General features: G+C 41.8%; 1 protein-coding gene across 8 annotated transcripts in view; it reads left to right on the top strand.

Moving 5' to 3' along the window:
• CTXN1 (cortexin 1) overlaps positions 1 to 20,746 on the top strand; it is a 161,766-nt gene that overhangs the window by 102,808 nt on the left and 38,212 nt on the right. For all 8 annotated transcript variants that reach the window (XM_033953532.1, XM_033953527.1, XM_033953528.1 and 5 more), the window contains one exon: positions 11,718 to 11,840. The gene's annotated coding sequence lies outside the window, so the exon portion shown is untranslated. The remainder of the gene's footprint in view (positions 1 to 11,717; positions 11,841 to 20,746) is intronic.

The raw sequence follows: 20,746 nt of genomic DNA, 5'->3' as shown, positions 1-20,746 counted from the left end.
CTATCCGGCAAAAACACTTCCTAACCATGCACCAACATAGTGCCAAAGTAATGTACACTAAAGCAAGGAAATGACCCTCGACTAACAAGCTTAATATTGATTGTTGCAGGTTTCTGGGTCTCATTGTGTTTTGTCAGGTAGAAACCAAAGTTTCAGCCACCTTGCTGAGGCTTTCTTTAGGGTATGCTCTGAAGTCTGCAATTTGACGTAAATAGTGGGTTCACTGACCTAATTGGGAACAGGGCAGTCCACAATGCCAGCTGCGGAAACCCTGAGAGAACATGTAACCCGGCTCCACAAGGAGAACATCTTTAAATCTGCCAGAGATTTTTCCATTCTATGGACTCTCACAACAAAATTCAAATTTCTGACCAACTGACTTTCCCGCCAAAATTCAAATTGGTGGGCTGCCCTGTTCTCTCTTGCTGCACTATATGCCTGGAACAGGCTGCCCGAGTCAGTATGTCAAGTTCTGTCCCTGGCAGTATTCAAATCCAGGCTAAAGCCCACTTTTATGAAGTTGTTTTTAACTCCTAACCCCCACTTGTAAAGCACCCATGCCTGAGAAACTCCCTGACCTCCATGATCAGCTGTTTGTCTGATTAGATTGCTCTATTGAGCAGACTCCCTTGAATGTTTTAATGTGCAGCGTTGCTTATGTCTAGCAGCGCTATAGAGATGACAAGTAGTAGTAGCACAGCTGGATATTATGCCCATCTCGACCATGAATGGATATTATGCCATATGATTCACTCCTCACCAGGGATATACAGTATTTAGAAAAGAACATCAAATCCGTCAGCCCTCAGGGTTATCTATTTATTGTAGTCAGTAACATCTTTTGCTAATGTACACTTAAGTATTTCAGTGTTTCCTGAGGGGCAGCTCAGTTTACAACCTTCAGTAGTTCCCCATGGGTCCTTTGGTTGATCAATAGACTCCATCATGCTTATGAAAACAGATTTCTGTGCAAGAAATGGACCCCCATCTGCAGCTAATCTCATTTGAGTTCCATTTCCAGCTAATATGCTTTCCAGCGTGTCTGTTGGCTATCTACATAGTTGCAAGGATGTATGGCAAGAAAACATTTTGTGCGTTATCCAAGTTGTGTTTATTTTTTTTTTTTACCGGCCCTACAACTTCTTTCTGGTCCGTTGGGCCTCTTAGTTCAATCAGACATGGCTTCTGTTGGAACTCTGGTGCTGGATACCTGAAGTTTGAACTAGAGAGAATGACATGGGGACAAATTGTTCCCTGTCCCCGCGAGAACTCATTTTCCCAGTCCCATCCCTACGAGTTCTTTTCCTGTCCCTGCCCCCATTTCTGCAGGCTCCATCCTCATCTGCACAAGCCTTAAACACTTTAAAATCATAAGTGTTCGAGGCATGTGTGGTTAAGGCAGAGCTTACAGGAATGGGGGACAGTGCCAAAACTCACGGGGATGGGACAGGAAATTCGAGTTCCTACGGGGACAAATTTGTCCCCATGCCATTCTCTAGTTTGAACTCAGCTTTTTCAGGTCAGTCCATTTGGCTGAAAAGCACAAACAGTGACTCCGTGAGGCAGGTCTTTATTGTACTTCCTGTTTTTAGCTCCTGAGATGATTTTTGTATCTCCCCCATCGCTGCTCTGTTGTTTTCCAAGTTCTGCTTTAGCCATTTACCTTTCAAGAGGTGATTGAGGTAACTCTATCTAGCTTAAATGACATCGAAGTGGAATTTGTGATAGAATACTAGTTACGTATGCCACAAAATTTTCATTTCAGGCTGATGTGTTTTGATGGCTTGTTCCTATATTTTTATCTCTTTAAACAGATTCCAGTGTTGTTTACTCTTCTGTCAAATGAGCAACCATGGCAGAAATGGGCAAACGTATTACCTGTCAAATGTAATCTTGTTTTACTGCTTAGAGAAGTACAGCTAGCAACATCTAGATGATTAAATAATGTGTCTAGCCTGTAGCCCCAGGTCTGTAAGGTTTCACATAACCAAATTTGGATGACAAATGTTTCTCTGTTTTGCTTCTTTTTCCTTTTTTCACATTTTTGAGTTTACTTTGTTGCTGATTGGTTTGGAATGTCTGTGTCACAAACCACCAGTATATGGTCGGTTAGCGTCATTGTTATATTAGACCTACTCGTAATCAAGCACAGTATTGATAATGAATGTGACTACACAGCAGCTGAAATTATAAAGCTACTCTTCCAAGATTGTATTTGCTATAACAGTCTATATTTGGTTAGCATTGTGGCAAACTACCAAGTGTCCTGTTTGTATTTGATCATGAAGGGGTGGGTTTGGATCTGGCCACAGATAAACCATGTGAGTGTTTATCTAATTTAATCAGGCTTTCTGAATCGCTCTTATCCAATATAGGTTCTAGGCGATTTACAAAATAAGAGGCCCATGCAGCATCATGGGGAAGTAGTTACATCACATTGTAGCAGAAAGTTACACTGTTACAAGAGGGAAATATAAAGCCTGAGAACTAGTCTCGACGGGCGACTTTAACGCGGAGCTGGGAGGCCCGTGGGGTCACCCATCTGTTAGGTGAGGGGGGGGGTCAGTTAGGGGAAGGGCGGCAAGGTCTGTAGGGGGGGTATCTTTCCCGTCATGGGATTGACCTCCGATTAGGTAGGGCCACGGCTGGAGGGAATTGTGGGTAGGAGGATTAAAAGGGGGGTTCTCGGAGGACCCTAACGGTTTCTGGTCCTCCGAGGCAGCTTTCCCGCCCGCTATGTCATAGGGTGGGTGTTAGGGGCTAGGGTGGTGGTATCCCGAGCTACTGGCTGCTGGGCTCATCAAGGGATGAGCGGTGGGCCGGCTGGGAGCTGTGCCTGGTGGGTCGGATGACCCTGGATAATGGGGCATGTGGGGACATGCCACCCCTCGAACCCTTGATTAGACGGCGGGGTCGGGGGCTATTTATATCTGTTACGGTAGCTCGGGATCAAGGTCACAATGGTGATACCATTGTGAATTTGATAATGTGTTATTTAATGCTGTTTGTTAATGTTATTTAAGACTAATTTTTTAGCCCGTTACATTAACGGGTGCTAGAATAGATATGTAGACTTAGGCATTTCTTTCTTTCTTTTTGTCTCTCCCTGCCCCCTTTCTTTCTTTCTGTCTGTCTGTCTTTCTTTCTGTCTCTTTCCCTGGCCCCCTGTCTGTCTTCCTTTCTGTCGCTCTCCCTTCCCCCTGTCTGTCTTTCTTTAAGAAGTGCTGTGTTGGCGGGAACTTGCTGTTAGGAACAGGATATCATTCTTACCTCGCGCGCCACGCTCACCCGCGTCCTCGCCTTCCCGGCTATGGCTCGAGCAGCCCCGGGCAGTGGTTTTGATGTGTTTTCCGCCCGATTTTGGGCGCGCCGACAGGGCTATGGCCAGAGGGGAGGGGAGCCCTGAGCACGCGCATCAAAGAATGCCCGTTAAAGCGTGCTTCAGAAGCCAGGTGGGGCCATTAAGGTCTGACTCCAGCGGGAACTAACGGCCGCACTCACCTTCCCGGCGCCCTCTTTCCACACCAAAGGCACTTCCCCCCCCCCCAACTCCAGGCTTCACAGTCCTTGGCCCAGAAGCGCCAACAGTCAAAGAACAGCCTGACTGGGTCAGACCATCCAGCCTAGTAGCCTGATCTAACAGTGGGCAAGCCAGGTCGCCTCTACCCCCTCCCGCCCCATGGGGCCAGCATTTCCTCTCTTTTTTTCCTCACCTCAGTTCCAGCATTTCTCCTTCACTCCCCTCCCTTCCCCCCCCCACACTGCATTGTCGTTGTTGCTGCTGCTCCAGGAGTTCTCCTCTTTGTTTCTCCTCTTTCCTTCTGGAGGTCCAATGTTTCTCCCTTCTGTGTCTCTTCGCCTCCTCCCCCCCTCTAAGTCCAGCTTTTTCCCTTCTGCATCACCTCCTCGTTCCTCTTGCAGGTCCAGCATGTCTCCCCCTTTCTCCCTTCAGTGTCTCTTCCTCCCTCCCCCCTTGCCCTCCGCCGACAGCCGCCGCGTCCTTCAAGTGTCTCAAGCCACCACAGCCTGCATGCGCTGACAGCCTTAGTGCTGTGATGTCAACCCGCCACCGAGCTGTCTTTCCTTCTCTGCCGGCGTGGACCGCCGGGACCTGGGTGTGGCGGGGAAGGAGGGTCTTGCCTGGCTGGGGCCGGCCGAATCCCGTGCCTGCTCTCCTTTGCCGGCCCCTCACTCCGCGCCATCGAGCGCATGCGCACTCGTGCCGCCACATCCCGACAGATCAGGACTCAGGGAACACGCGGCGTGAGTGCGCATATGCGTTTAGCGTTTTATTATTATAGATATGTTAAATGTTATTTAAATATGTTTATTTTACAATAAACAGGGCTGCGGCCAGGTTTCACCACACAGGTTTGAGTGTCTCTTTGGGAATGGCTAGAGGTATGTAGGGAGGGGAGGAAGTGCTCGCTTTGGGGAAGCGGGCCGCTCCAGGTTCCGCTGTTAAATGTTACAAGACATTGTAGAGGAAGGTTATATTGTTGCAAGAGGGAAAGCAGTTATCTGTCATCATCAGGGGTCTCAAAGTCCCTCCTTGAGGGCTGCAATCCAATCTCATGCATAAATATGCATGAGATCTATGTGCATGCACTGCTTTCAATGCATATTCATTGGGGAAATCCTGAAACCCCGACTGGATTGCGGCCCTCAAGGAAGGACTTTGAGATCCCTAGTTCCAGTATGTTACTATGTATGATTTTACTCACCCAGCCACAAACATATATACATAATATGCACACAATGGCATAAATTCTATATATGATGCCTAAGGACCAAGAAGAACAGCATCGGGAGCCCAGTGAGGTGAGGGGAAGGGCCAGCTACAGGGCTTGATGCTAGCACACAAGTCCTTGCACAACATGGCAGCTAAGCTCCCCCCATATATCCCAAACAGGCCGCTCCCCCATCTCAAAATACCCCCTGGTCGTGCCCTCCAACTCCAACATGCCAAATGACGATCCTGCTCCCATTTCATACCAAGCTACTGGAATCAACTGCCCCAGCAGATCAGATCCCTAGAAGGACTTCTGACCTTTTGGAAAGCAATAAAAACATACCTCTTCATCCAGTCCCCCTCATAATGCCTGTATGATTACAAAAGCAAAGTCTACTATGTAAGTTAACCTGTATACTAAACTCAGATCTTCTATGTATATCAAATTAGCATGAACACACTGCTCATTGTCTGAATAAGGTATGGGGGCCGAGGCAGGGGATATTCCACAGGCCATCAGAAGAGGTTTGTGTCAAGTACCATTACAAATGATTGTTTAGAAAAATAAGAACAAAATCAATTTTAATGCCAAGACTCTGACACTCATTTTTCTTAGCTGTATTTTTTTTGTAAAACTGTTTTCTTTCCATTAATACCTTTTTGGTTCAGTGGCTCAGGCACTAATGAATACTTTGGCAGTGGGAAAGCTTCTGCTTTGCTGTCTCCTCCCTGGATGAAAGTAGCATGGAATCTACGAGGGGGCCGCTGAAAAGTTTTCAGCCCATCCAACAAAGTTGAGACAGTTTCCGTTGAGGGCTATACACTTAGGCCCGATTTTTTAGGTACCAGTAGGTGCCCAAGCTCAGTAAAAAACAACAACAAAAAAAACACCCATCATTTTAACTGAGTATCAAGGTACCTAAAAAAAAAAAAAAAAAATTGGCGCCAGAATCACGCCTCCTTAGGCACTTTAGGTCGCCTAATGCCATTGTGGCCATAGCCTAAAACACCTACCGGTAGTTAGGCGCAATTCATGACAAAGATAGGCACCGGAAATGTAGGCCTGGAAATCCTTGGTCTACAATTCCAGCGCTATCTTTCCCGGAGACGCAATTCTCTATACAGCACTGTCGTATGATTGACACGCGATCGGCAGCCGCTTTTTAGGCGGCCACTGATATCAGCACCATATAGAGAATCCGGGCCTTAGTCTTTTTTTTTTTTAATGACAACATAGTGCAAGCTCTGGTGCTCTACAGTAGAGAGGTCTGGTTGATAAGAGGCTGACGCATATCAGCTAAGTAACAAGGCAGGCAGGGCCGGATTAGGACCCTCAGATAGCCTATGCACTTTGGTGCTCCCTTACACTTGTAATTCAAAATATTAAAACAATAATAAACTTTGAGGCTGTTTGAGGTTTTGAGACTTTGAAAGCAAAAAGAGGTTATGAATGCACCTGCCATGAACACTAGTGCCAGTTGGCAACTAAGCTAAGAACTTCTTATGAGCTAGTACCCATCACTTGCGCTGTTTCAAATGCGTCTAGACTTGTTCAAAATTTGGATAGCTTCTAATCTGCAAGCACAGTGTACTTTATTTTGCAGGATAAACATAATCTAATCTTCTATTTCTATGTCACTCATACCTAGGTAGGCTCACGGCGACTTATAGAGGGGGGATGGAGGAGGGTAGGAGGGGGTAGGGAGAGAGGTGGAGGGGGGAGGAGAGGATACAGGTGATTAAGTGTCAAATAGATGAGTTTTCAGTTTCTTCCGGAATATGGTGTAGTTAGTAATGACACAAGAGAGAATGCTTTATAAACAGAGCTTATTCATTTTTCATTACATTTTTTAAATGGCTATAAATTTAATAATTTAAATGATAAATTTGGCTATGAAAAATTTCCGTGGTGCCCCCCCCTTCCCTTGATGCCCTAAGCATGTGCTTACTTTGCTTATAGGGTTAATCCAGCACTGAAGGCAGGGGAACCATCAACACATACCACACAAAGACCACAATGGCTTATAACGAGCCAAGGGATTGCAGAAGCAGAAGAATAGAACCTAATTGATCACTTTGGTTTACTGGAGAAAATGATACATCTCTGGCTCAATGAACCAAACCTATACAGATACTTTTAAACACATGGAGGGCTATTTTCGATAGGACATCTCCTGCAAGACATTAAAAATTGGGGTGGAAAGCAATCATTTTAGAAACTGCAAGATGTCCAACTTAAAATAAATAAATAAAAAATTTAAATGACCCATCTAGACGTCCTGGTCCTTAGGAAGTCTATCTTTTTTGGCCATTTTTGAAAATCAAAATGTCTAAATGGAAAACATCCAAAACAAGTCCTTTTGCATATGGGAGAAGCCAGAATTTTAAGAGATTGGCAACACAAACATGCCAACAGAGAAATGGGGCACCAAAACTTTGAATCATTTGCTGTTGTTCCATCTGGTAAAGATCCTAGGTTGCTAGAAATAGTAGGAGGAAAAGTATTTCAGAGTGCTGCATTAAACAAAACAAAACAAAAATCACATCTCAGCGACTGCAAATGTTGCAATACCAGCATACTGATACAGCAGAGAAGAGACGGCTCAAGGGAGATATGATAGAGGTCTATAAAATACTGAGTGGAGTGGAATGGATAGATGTGAATCATTTGCTTGCTATTTCTAAAAATGCTAGAACTAGAAGGCCTGCAATGAAGCTACTATACAGTATAGTAGATTTAAAACAAACCAGAGAAAATATTTCTTCACTCAATGTGTAATTAAACTCGGTATATTTCTGCGTCTCGATGGCCACATATTTGGACTTGGAGGATGAGATGTACAGCGTCAGCATCTATGAGACAAACCTGGTTTTTCTTGTGCATAGATCTTTTTGGACCCCTGTTAGGTTACAAAAGTTAGACAGTTCTAAATCTAATAGATGCTGGCACTGTCATCGGGACACTGAATCATCTGTTGTGCTATTGTCCTTCGATACTTAACTTTTGGAAGTCTATATGGGGACAGATTAATCTCATATTGGAATCTACAATTCCATTGACTTATGAGGTAGTAATATGTGGAACATTACTGTATATTAAGCCCCCCATGGACCGCTATAATGCCGGGGTAGCCATGCATATAATAACTCGCAATTGGAAAAATTGTGATCGACTTAATTTTTCTTTTTGGTGGGCAAGCTTATGTTTAAGCTATAGATATGAGAAAATGAATGCCGACATACTAGGACATTCTAAGATATTTAACTTAGCTTGGGGATCATTGACGTCTTTTGTTATAGTTCTTTTATCCTTCTTTTTGCTGGTATAATTCAAACACATCCAGGGAGAGGGAGGGGAGGGATATATCTTTAGTGTGATCCCTTGATGTAATTGCGGGGTGGGGGAGGGCTTATATTGTTGCAATGCTATTGATCAAATTGAAGTGCTTAGTTGTTATTGTTACTGATATGAATATTTTGTTGCACTTTTTGTTAGTAATGGAAAATCAATAAAGACGTATTAAAAAAAAAAACCAACAACAACAAAAAACCTCTGGTATTCATTGCCAGAGAAAGTAGTGAGAGCAGTTAGCTTGTCAGGGTTCAACAAAGGTTTGGAAAATTTCCTAAAAACAAAAGCTATTATTAAGATGGACTTGGGGGAAATCTACTGCTTATTCCCATAAAACTGGATAAGCAGCATAAAAACTGTTTTACTCTTTGGGATCTTGCCAGGTATTTGTGACCTGGGTTTGACCACTGTTGGAAATAGGATACTGGGCTTGATGGACCTTTAGTCTGTCCCGGTATGGCAACTCTTAAGTTCTTATGACAATCTTCACATTAAGGAACTTACTGTACATTCTATTGTCCTTCGATACTTAATTTTTGGAAATCGATATGGGGTCAAATTAATGTTGTACTTGAGTCATCAATCCCATTAAGTTATGAAGTCATAATATGTGGAACACTATTACATGTTAAACCCCCTATGGATTGTTATAAATGCCAGCTTTTCTTAATTATGACGGGAATAGCCATGCAGATGATAACACACAATTGGAAGAATTATGATCAACTTAACTTTCCTTTCTGGTGGGCAAACTTATGCTCCAGCTACAAATATGAAAAAAATGAATGCTGAAATCTTGGGGCATAGTAATGTATTTAACTTGGTGTGGGGCCCATTGGCATCTTTTATTGCTTCTATATAGTTGTCATTTTTCTTTAATTTTTGTCTGATTTCCTTACACATCCAGGGTGGGAATGTATTATTACTTTAAATAAGAGTGGGTTATTGGAAGCATAATTGCATTTATATTATTGATTAAGTAAAGGAGGTGGGGGGAAGATTATTTTCGGATATTTGTAAGTTCAAAGTGCTTTTCTTGATTTGTTATACGTTCAGATTCATATGTATTGCACTGTCACTACTTGAAAACCAATAAAGATTTATAAAAAAAAAAAAGGAACTTACTGAAGATTACTTGGTCAGAATATTATCATTACTCCATGATTTTGAAAAAGCTAGTTTCATCTCCATAAGATCTACTCATGATTCTTACGATATGACATTTTGATTAGCAGCAGTACCTATGAAACACATTGGACCTCATGGCTTCAGGAGACAGTTGAAGATCTCCATGACTGCCTAGCGAATGCAACCTGCATGGAAGATGGAGATACTGTATATTAGAGATAACCATTTCAGCTGGGTGACCTTTTATCAAGCAGAGGTAGAGCTTTTTTTCACCATGGGCCAGTGAGGTAAATGCTCTGATGATCAAAGGAATTGAATAAGTGTTGGAGAATTTACCTCGCCGACCCACGGTAAAAATCTTTTCTGTAGTTTTGTAAAAGGGGCCCATAGGCTTCAAACACAACATTACAGGAAATTGTACCAGCCTCAATACTTCCAATCACTTTATAACCTACAATTCTACAAGCCAAATAATTGTCTGCCTCTCCATCCCCAGAAGCAGCAAAACCAATCCTGTGGGTAAAATGGAAACCGCATGAATGAAGCGACAATCAACTAGTTCATATGACACCCAAAAGTCTTCCAAGCTTTTGAATACTTAGCCTATGGGGGGAAGACTTCATTTTTTCAAAGAAGCCTGGCAATCCATAAAAGGCCTGATTCTACAAACAGTGCCTAGTGGTTGATTGACAACCATGTGGAACGGTGCCTACAAGTTGGGCACGGTTAGGTGCCATTTATAGAATCAGGCCTTTTATTCTATAAACGGTGCCAAGGTTAGGCCTAGGTTAGGCACCGCTAGGCGCCCCAATTGCAAATGCCTAATGATGCATAACTAAAATCTGCACGTAACTAAATTGTAGTTTAATTGGTTAAATGGCATGGTAATTAACCACATCATTAAAAAAATGAAAATTTTAAAAATACTAATTAAAGTTGTGTGCAGATATCCGCATGACACCTAGTGACACCCAAGTCCAGGTGCCCTCTGATGCCTAAAATTGCCTGCCTGAAAAGTAGGCGCAGTTGGGGGCAGAGAATAGGCATGGTAAAACCTGGCCTAATATACCTGCACCTACCTCAATGACACCTAGGGCCTCTTCTACAAAACCGCACTAGCGGTTTTAGTGCGGGGAGCAGCGCTGAATGACCCATGCTGCTCCCGACGCTCATAAGAACTCTATGAACGTTGGGAGCAGCGCGGGCCATTCAGCACAGCTCCCCATGTTAAAACCGCTAGCGTGGTTTAGTAGAAGAGGGGGCTAGTAAGGCCTAAGAATGCCTAGCAGCCCTTGTGACTTAATCTCTCCATTGCCTCAGGTACATTACATGTTTAGCTATTAGCGAAGTATGCTAAATTTCTGTTATTTTCCACAATAAAGTGCAGATATTGAAAGTGCATTTAATAAAATACTGCTAGATATTTTGCATAAAATATCTTTTTATCGTTATTTGATGACAGGAGAATGTTTTCCTATTCTTTTGTGGTTTTAAAACTGTACACTTCTCCCTCCGTATTCGCGGGGGATGCGGGTGGACCATTGCCACGAATATGAAAAAAACAGCGAATAACTTTTTATATGTTATTCGCAGTTTTTTGTAACAGCCAGCATTTTTGCAATTGAAACCGCGAATAACTAGAGCTGAAAGTACCTGGGAGTGTGCCGGATACTGAGTATGTGAGCAGCTGTCTCGATCTCGCTGGTTGGGCTGGCTGGGTTTCATGCAGGCTCTGCTTATGCTCTGTATCACAACGAGAGGGGGCAGGGCGGGGGCCTGCGTGAAGGACGCGTCCGTTTTCAAAGCACTCGGCACTTGCGTTTCCTGTGCTGTCTTCAGTTCTGTGCTGTGAGAGGCGAAAGCGGCTGACGGAGATGATGCGCCGGGTTGGCAGAGGAGATGATGCATTGTTTCTGGGTAGGAACTTGAATCATGATGTAATTTTGGGGGGGTGGAGTCAGCAGCCGAAAAATCACAAATAAGTGAATCCACAGATACAGAAACCGTGGATACGGAGGGAGAAGTGTATTAGTGGGGTTCTAAGGAATCCAAACCCACTTGTTATAAGCATTTTGGAGGCTGTAGTGTTAATTCTGCACTGATCTATTGTGGGGTTTTTTCAATAAAACATGACATAACATTTCTTTTTATCAATGTATCATTGCTGAGTATGAAAACATCAAAGTTATAGCTATAATACTAAGACCTTTTTAAGAAAAATGGAGCTTTATGTAATCAGTGGCTTTCAGGGACTCCAGGATGGGCTATAGAAAAATTTAAAAAAAATATTTTCTGATCAAGCACATTTTAAATTCATGGGAAAAACTTCAATTCGCAGTTTTTTCCAACTTTAGGTTTTTCTGGACAACCCTAATGTAATGATAGCAAATGTATAATTGATTATCTTCTTTCTTCTCTTCATGTTCATTTTATTTGATTTCAATTAGATAATTCATGTCATGGTATATATGTAATTGTACATGTTTTTCATTGTTATGTTTTTAGACGCCTGAAGCAGGCCCGTTCGGGGCCGAAACATGATCCCGTTGAGTCCTTTTAATTAATGAACAAGATTGAACACCAATCACCTACCTTCGTTGTTTTTCTTCTGCAGACTCTGAACTCCAGGTAAAGGCCCTCCTTGCCTCTTCCATGTGCTCTGTAATTCCAGAATACTATTTCTGCCTCCACCATTTTGCTTGGCAGACATGCCATGCACCTCTAGGAAGAAATATTTTCATTTGGTATTCCTTTGCGTTTACAGTATATATCTGTAGAGATTATTTGGATTTTATTTATATATTTTTGGCTCAGCAGTGTCCTCATTGTGACATGCAAGGTGTTGTGTTGGATCAGGCCAAAAGTCCGCAGAAACCTGATGATTTTTACGAGTGAAGGGGTGTAAATGATTGGTTCTTGCTGATATCACCAGTGGTCATCAGACCCAAGGGATTTCCCAAGCTGATCCTTAAGTCAAAGCTTTAGAACTGGTTGCCAAGCAACTGATAGCCAGTCGCTTCCTCCCCTCCCCCAGCTGTCCATTTTGCTTTGATCTTTCTGAGAGGACTTTCTTTCTTTTGCTCTGTTCTGCTAGCAGGCTCTGACTAGCAACCGCTGAAACTAGCGGCTCTTTTCTTTGTTTTTTGTTTTCTTACTCTATTCATATGCGTTATTAATTTTATAGTATGTTCTTGTCAACTGCTCTGATTATATGTAAGAATAGTGGAATATCAAATCAGGAATAAACAATGAAAAACAAAGTCATTAAGTTTGGAATTGTTCAATCAGTTTTCTAGTATGTGAAATTCTTTAGTAGCATTATAGGGAATGGCACTTGTCCATCAAAAATGCCCTTGTCCAACAGACTGTGGCAGGCTTGGCTCTCCTGGGATTCTCCTTTCTGTAGCAGGCTGCTCTCATGCAGTGGGAGGCCATTTCCCCTAATGGGAGTAACATGCTGGGTCTTCACCCTCATTGCACAAGAAGAACGAGGCTGGGTGAGTGACAAAAAGTAGCTAAGGAGAAACATACCGAGAATAAATGCTAAACTGAATTTTAAAACAAATTAAACTATTAAAAGCATGAATTTAGCGGCAACTACCAGAAAGGGAGACCAGCAGGTTCACAGCTGACGGAATGCCAGCAGACATTTTGAAATCTATCACAAGGGCTATAAACTGCCTCGTTTTGTAGCAGAGCGAGGAGAGAGAGGCTCCGCCCCCTCAAAGTACCGTCCAGTGATTAGCTACAAAACGAGGCAGTTTCCTTGATTTACTCATGAAACAAAAGATATCCACAAAAATATGTATTCTAACTGAGGAATAAATTAGGACACCCTAATAACTAGGGTTATCCCCTTTGGCTGAAATAACTGCAGTGAGATGCTTCTTGTAGCCATCTACCAGTCTCTGACATCTGTCCGAGGAAAGTTTGGCCCACTCCTCAATGCAGAATTCTTTCAGCTGCGAGATGTATGAGGGGTTTCTTGCATGTACAGCCCGTTTCAAATCACTCCACAGCATCTCAATGTGATTAAGATGAGGGCTTTGACTCAGCCACTCCCGGACTTTCCATTTCTTAGTTTTCAGCCAGTCCTTGGTAGATTTACTGGTATGTACTTTCACCCTTCCCTTTGTCTGCCTTGGATTATTCTCCCCAGTTCTTGTACAATTTCTGTGCTGAGTAGTGCTGCCTGATTCACGATTCGAATCAATTCACTGATTCAAATTGGTTCAATTTTTTTAAAAAATTGGCCTCCCGATTCGATGACCGACCCTTCCCCCCGTGCCTTCCTAAAGCAGGAGCGGCAGCGCTGCCTCTTGCTGATTGTCCACTACCGCTCTTGCATTAGGGGGCGAGGGTCAGTCGAGAAGTGCTGCATAGGCCTTTGCAGTGTCCTCTGCTACTTCCTGGCCTCCCTGTTTAACCTTTAGCTAATAATGCAACCTGTTTTTGATCAAGTGACCAGTGCCGGTTCTAGCATTTAAATCCCCCTTTTTTTATGCTATTTTCATGGCGCTCAGCCGAACACGCTAGTTTAGCTCTGCTCAAGGTAAGGACGCCTCCCCTGTATTATCTACCAGTCTCCCAGCTTTTATTTCTTGGCTTGGTTACCTTACTTTTTTCTTTTCAGTGTTATAGTTCAGTGAACAGTGTTTTTCAACCGAGGTATTTATTTTCTGTGATGTCCCAGCATATAGTTTTACCTTCTCTGATTTACCTTGGGCTTCTTTATCCATTCCGATACAGGCAGTGGCGTACCTAGCATATGTGATACCCGGGGCCCATAATTTTTTGAACCCCCCCCCATCTATATGAAAAATATGATTTTTCGTAACAATCCACATATTGCACAAGAGTGTACCTAGGAAAAGGCAGCATCTTAAACACTGCAGTGAGCACTAGAACACCAACACATACATTGTAAAACTAAACAAGCCAGATCCGCACTGTCAATTGATCCTGCAATCAATGCCAACTGAAAACTTATGTCCTTTTCATACATACAGAACAGAGATACACCCTCGCCCAATATGGAATAATCAAAAACTAAAAATAGAAATATGTTGACAAAAAATTGAACCGCCAAGAAACCAGACTCTGCATACCATGCAACACCACAAAAACAGTGACACATGTCCCCGAATAGTGTGCAAAATATGAAGACAGTAGATGTAAATTTGAAAAAACTGATATATAACAATCACCACTTTACAAATTAACAAATAAAAATAAAACAAATAATGAGAAATAAGAAAATACCATTTTATTGGACTAATCCATTTTTCAATTAGCTTTCAGAGGCCAAATCTTTCTTCAGAACAGTACATTATACTGCTGTTATGGTATCCTGTCCTTACCTAAGGAAAGGGGTTTAGTCCAAAAAATTGCCTTATTTCCATTTCCTATTTATAAACTTTTATCAATACAGTTACAATACTACTAAGTAAAGCAACAAAAAATCTTTCTACCTTTTGTCTTTTTTGCTTTAAACATCTTCTCTTTGCTCTCTTCTTTCTATACAGCGTTTGTCCTCTCTCCCTTCCATACATCTGCCCTCTCTTTGCTCCTTCCACCCAGCTTCTGCCCTCTCTCTCTCTACCCCTTCCATCTACTACCCACACTCTCTCTGCCCCTTCCATCTACTGTCCACCCTCTTTCTCTTCCAAATGGCATCTTCCCCTTTCTATGTCCCTTCAATAAACTGTATATCCTGTGTCCCTTTCTCTCCTTTGCACATGATTCATTTCAGCTTCACCCCCTCTCCATTTTTCTGTCTCCACCCCCTCCCCTATGCTTTTGGCATCTCTCTCTTTCTCTTCTCCTTTCCTTCCTTCCCACTCCACACCATGGTCTGGTATCTCTATCTCCTTCCCTTCCCTCATGCCCTGGCATCTCTTCCTCTCCCTCCATGGTCTGGTATCACCTTTCCTTTTTTCCTTTCCCTCCCTCCCATGGATGGCATCTCTGGTTCCTCTTCCTCTCTTTCTCCCCAATTGGGTACTGCTGCAGTAACAGCAGCATTTCTCTCCCCCCTTCCCTGTGCAGCAGCAGCATTTCTCTCCCCCTTGCCTGTGCAGCATTTCTCCCCCCCTTGCTTGTGCAGCAGCATCATTTCTATGCCCCCCCTTCCCTGTGCAGCAACAACATTTCTCTTCCCTGCCCAGCCAGCCAGAAACTGAACAATCTCCGGACACCCCTGTTTACAGTTTACTGCCACTGCTGCTAGGTTTTTTGTTGTTTTTTTTGGATTAGTAATCTTTATTCATTTTAAAATAATTTCAATAAGTGAAGAATAATAAATAGAACATTTACACTATAGACATCACTTAAAATATTACAAGATTCTTACAGACCAATAACCCTCCCACCCAAATTATTCTTTATCATTCAAGAATCTATAGATCTATCATAATTCCGTAATTCACTACATGTTTAAACATAAAATTACACATTTATCCACTTAGATATATTTAAACTTATAAACCACCCTGCCCCCATCCATAATAATATTTGATTATAACCTTTATATTCCTCCCACCCTCCCCCCTCCCTCCCTGGTTGTGCAATTCTTCTAACAACAAATGTATAATTATATTAAATCCACAAAAGATGTCAATGGACCCCATATTAGATTAAAGTTTTTAAAATTCCCTAATTGATCAGCTCTCATTTTTTCATATTTATATATTTGACATAAACTTGCCCACCAGAATGCAAAATTGAGATGATCCCAGTTTTTTCAGTTACGTGTAATCAATTGTATAGCTGTACTTGTCATAATTAATAAGAGACTTCTTTTATATTTATCTAGGGGGTCTTTGATATACAAAATGGTACCACAGATTATTACTTCATAAGTTAAAGGAATCTCAGATTCTAAAATATTAGTAATATGTTCCCAAATTGATTTCCAAAAAACCAGTATCTTAGGGCAATAGAACAGTAAATGATCCAATGTTCCTATGTCAAGATCTCAGTGCCAGCATCTTAGACTTTGAATTATCCAATTTATTCAATCTAACCGGGGTCCAAAAAGAACGATGCAACAGAAAAAAACAAGTTTGTTTCATAGATGCTGAAGCTGTACACCTCATCCTCCAAGACCAAATACGTGGCCATCAAGATGCAGAAATATACTGCTTAATCTGCTCCAAATGTCTCTAAGAGCGTTTTTGAATTTCTTATTCAAAAGTTCAGATATTAATCTATACCACTTAACAGCTTGATGTCCTAGAATGTCCGTCTGAAAACAGAGGAATTGCAAGCTGTAATACTTTTTCAAATTACGCCACTCAGGGAACCCCTTCTGAATAGCCTGCTTCAGTTGCAACCATTTATAAAATTGAAATTTAGAAATACCAAAAGATTGTTGCAACCGTGAAAATTCAAGCAATCTCCCATTTAAAACAACATCCTCTAATGTTCTTATGCCTGCTTGCATCCAATCTTTCCAGGCAATTTTAGAACCGTCTATTTGTATCTTGGAGTTCAGCCATAGGGATTGACACAAAGACTGTTCTATAGGGATTTCGGTTAACTTATTTATACATCTTATTTATACTCTTCCAAGTATCAAAAATGATGTTATTATCCTTTGCATAACTGGGTAGTTTAATGTCCAATATATGAGACAGATGCATTGGGGACATAATTTTCCATTCCAAAATTAACCACTCTGGATAAAGATCCATGAGGTCAGGCAGGATCCAGTACATACCCTGACGTAGAATATAGGCCTGATGATACCTATAAAAATTTGGAAAATTTACCCCTCCCTCCACAATTGATTTTTGTAGAGATACTAAAGCAATTCTAGGAGTTTTGCCCATCCAAACAAATTATATAAGAATACTATTCAATTTCTTGTAAAAATAACTTTGAAAATAGATTGGCAACATTCCCATTTGATAACATACCACAGGCAAAATCATCATTTTCACTGTTTGAACTCTCCCCCACCAAGATAAATAGTTAAGGAAAGCAGCAGTGGCAGAATAGGGAGGATGGCCGGCTGTGCATCCCCTTGGGGCATGCACCCGGGGTGAACCTCCCCCCCACCCCCTGTTGGTACACCACTGGGTATCGGCACCATTTTCTAATCAGTCTAACTGTTCTGTCTGGTTTGTTTTTCCCGATGGTCGAGTTTTGTTTTTTTTGGTTTTTGTTTTTGGCTCCGTTCCCACTACGGCACCATCTTTCTTTCATTATACTCACTGCTTCATTTGGTCCGTTTAGCTTTCCTTCCACTTAATGTATAATTGTACAAGTTACTCTGTTGTGCTCTGCTGGTTCATTGATTCCATATCTCACAATGTTTGTCTTTACAGTTTGTATTTTAAGGCTTGTTCATCTGCTGGTTTCCACTCTGTCTGGTCGTTTAATATTACATTTTCCACAGGCTGCATGGACATTTCATCTGGTCTTGTGTTATATACACTTTAGATCCCTTTTTTACACCATGTACATTTGTGGTTTTCAATTATGTATTTACATATTTTTTTTCATGAAAATACTCCACAAGTTATAGAGCCAATATACTGTATATCTAAAAAACACAATATGCTGTGTAATAGTAATAAATATTCATTAATATAAGTGAAGTGCTCAGTCACCAACCGATCCGTGCATAAAGTACCGTTAAAAGTACAAGCGCCGGTTGTACAACAGGGACCATCATAGCACTCACAGTCCCTAAACCTTCCTTATACAGTAATAATTGTCAAGAAGAAATGAAAAAACACTTATCTTTAAATAAGTAAAAAGAAGGTAGCAAATGCTTTGTTCAAATCCAACGCTCGTAACAGATATCCATCTCAATAAAGACTCCCCGAATTTGAAACTCCCATAGACTAGGGAGTTTTTAACGGTACTTTATGCACGGATCGGTTGGTGACTGAGCACTTCACTTATATTAATGAATATTTATTACTATTACACAGCATATTGTGTTTTTTAGATATATATTGGTTCTATAACTTGTGGAGTATTTTCATGAAATTGACTTATTAACACAAGTAATTACTATTTAACTCCTTAATATTATTGAGTTTTATATATTTTTTAACATATGGATTTATCTCATATTTCATATCATTTAATGCTGGCCATTGATTTTAGTATTGAGTCTTCTACACTTTACTGGCTAGAGGCTATAAAAGGGGTGAAGAGGCTATAAAATAAACCCACCAGGATGTTTAAAAAAACAAACAAACAACAAAAACAAAAAAACAAAACATCCCACCAAATTGGGCAGGAAAATCGAATTAAAAAAAAAAAAAAAAAAAAAAAAATCGATTCAATAGACTGAATCGAATCAAATTTTTTTTCCCTGAATCAGGCAGCACTAGTGCTGAGGACTTCCCAACTGCAGAAAATATATGCGCTGTGTTCAACCAAAAAAAGGAACTCAGAGATAAAAGATACAATAACTGTGCCGTAAAAAACACTGAAACACCAATTTTTCATACCCTCAAATAACACCTAACCAGCTGGAAAATAAGTACTTAATAATAGAACCCCTACTTCCTCCAGATCCTCCCAAATTTTTAAACTATCCTTCCCTTCCATAAAAGGTATTTCCCATGTAGGCAAACTTGGGTCATCCCTCCCCTTTAGAATCACTGAGATCTGGAATAACCTCACCTCCCCTCTCCGAACCTCAAGCTCCCTCCAACTCTTCCGCAAACACCTAAAAACCTGGCTATTCTCAAAACTGTAACACTTCCCCCCTCTTAGGCCTCTCACCTTCCCCCTTTACACCTAACTCTTTAATCTCTCCACTGTAGTTCCTCTCTCATCCTTCTTCCTGTAAACCGTGCCGAGCTCCGCATTCGTGGAGATGGTGCGGTATATAAACCCAAGGTTTAGTTTAGTTTAGTTTGTTTAGGGTCACCAGGAAATACACATCTCCAGTATTTGCAAGTATGTCCAACAGCAACAGCCATTTCAGAAACACTTACATAAGAACATAACAATAGCCTTACTGAGTCAGACCAATGGTCCATCAAGTAGCCCATTCTAACAGTGGCCAATCCAGATCACTACCGTAGTACCTGGCTAAAATCCGAGGAATTGCAACATTCCATGCTACCGATCCAGGGCAAGCAGTGGCTTCCCCCCAGTCTTTCTCAATAAGAGATTATGGACTTTTCCTCCAGGAAACTGGCCAGACCTTTCTTAAAACCAGTTACGCTATCTGCTGTTACCACAACCTCTGGCAACGCATTCCAGAGCTTAACTATTGATAAGAGCAGGAACACATGGGGCTGTTACAGGTGTATTTTTCACCATTTACTTATGCAACTTCCTTGATTTCACAAAGCTGCATATATATATGAGGAGTCAATTAAAGAGCTAAGGGATCTTTTTTTTTTACTTTGCTGCGGCAAAAAAGTAGCCTTAGCATGCCCTTACAGGGGTAAGCAATTCCGGTCCTTGAGAGCCGGAGCCAGGTCAGGTTTTCAGGATATCCACAATAAATATGCATGAGATAGATTTGCATCTCAAGGAGGTAGTGCATGCAAATCCATCTCGTACATATTCATGATGGATATCCTGAAAACCTGACCTGGCTCTGTCTCTCGAGGACCGGAATTGCTTACCCCTACCTTGGACGGATATTTTCCGGGAGCCAAAGCCATTTTTACCGCAGCTGTGAAAATGGCCCTTTTGCATTAACAGCCATGCTCTAATGTTCCCATTAGGATGTGGCCATTAAAAAAACTCTACCACACGATTACTTACTACCACCCATTTTGTAGGCGGTAAGGGCTCGTGTGGTAGTCCTGCGCTAACCAGTTAGCGTGCGGTAATGTAGCTGTGCTGATTAGCTTGAAAACAACAGGAGAAACTGCCTTCACGCCAGTAAACAGCAAACACAACAACAAAGGTGACCAATTGGTGTTCAGTCTCTTATTATGATGGACTCGACACGATCTTTTTCTATTAACCACAGGCAGCAGCAGATGCTAGTTACTTGAACTGCAGTTTTCTATAGAATGTGGTGAAATTTTGGGGATTTTTTACGATTTGATCATAAAAAGATTCCTGAGGAAGGCCCTTCGTGGGCCAAAACACGATCGTGTCGAGTCCATCATAATAAAAGAGACTGAACGCCAATTGGTCACCTTAGTTGTTCTGTTCGCTGTGCTGATTAGCACAGGAATGCCCACTCTCCACCCCCAGACATGGCCCCACCCAAATGCATGGCACACAGTAATTTGACAGTTATTACAGGCCACCTGGGTGTGTCTCATGGTACGCCATTTTAAGCTGCATTAGACATGCAGCTTTGTAAAAGGGTCTCTATGTGAAATAACTCATTTTTAAAAAAAATTTTCAAGTGGGGGGGTAGAAATCACGAAGGTAAGTACAATTGGTTCCCAGCATCCAAATGAGAAACCGTGGATAATAGTGAATGCTATTGTAACATGCCAAAAGGAGCTGTTTGCTGAGCTGGCTCTACTGCGTGGCTTTCTGCAGGGGCTCCTTACTTAAGACCTTAGCTGTCCCTGGTGGACTCTAAAGAGCAG

This window comes from Geotrypetes seraphini, chromosome 8, assembly GCF_902459505.1.
Source record: "Geotrypetes seraphini chromosome 8, aGeoSer1.1, whole genome shotgun sequence".
Taxonomy (NCBI): domain Eukaryota; kingdom Metazoa; phylum Chordata; class Amphibia; order Gymnophiona; family Dermophiidae; genus Geotrypetes; species Geotrypetes seraphini.
Note: the sequence above shows the minus strand (reverse complement) of the source record. Positions and strands in the feature narration are given on the sequence as shown.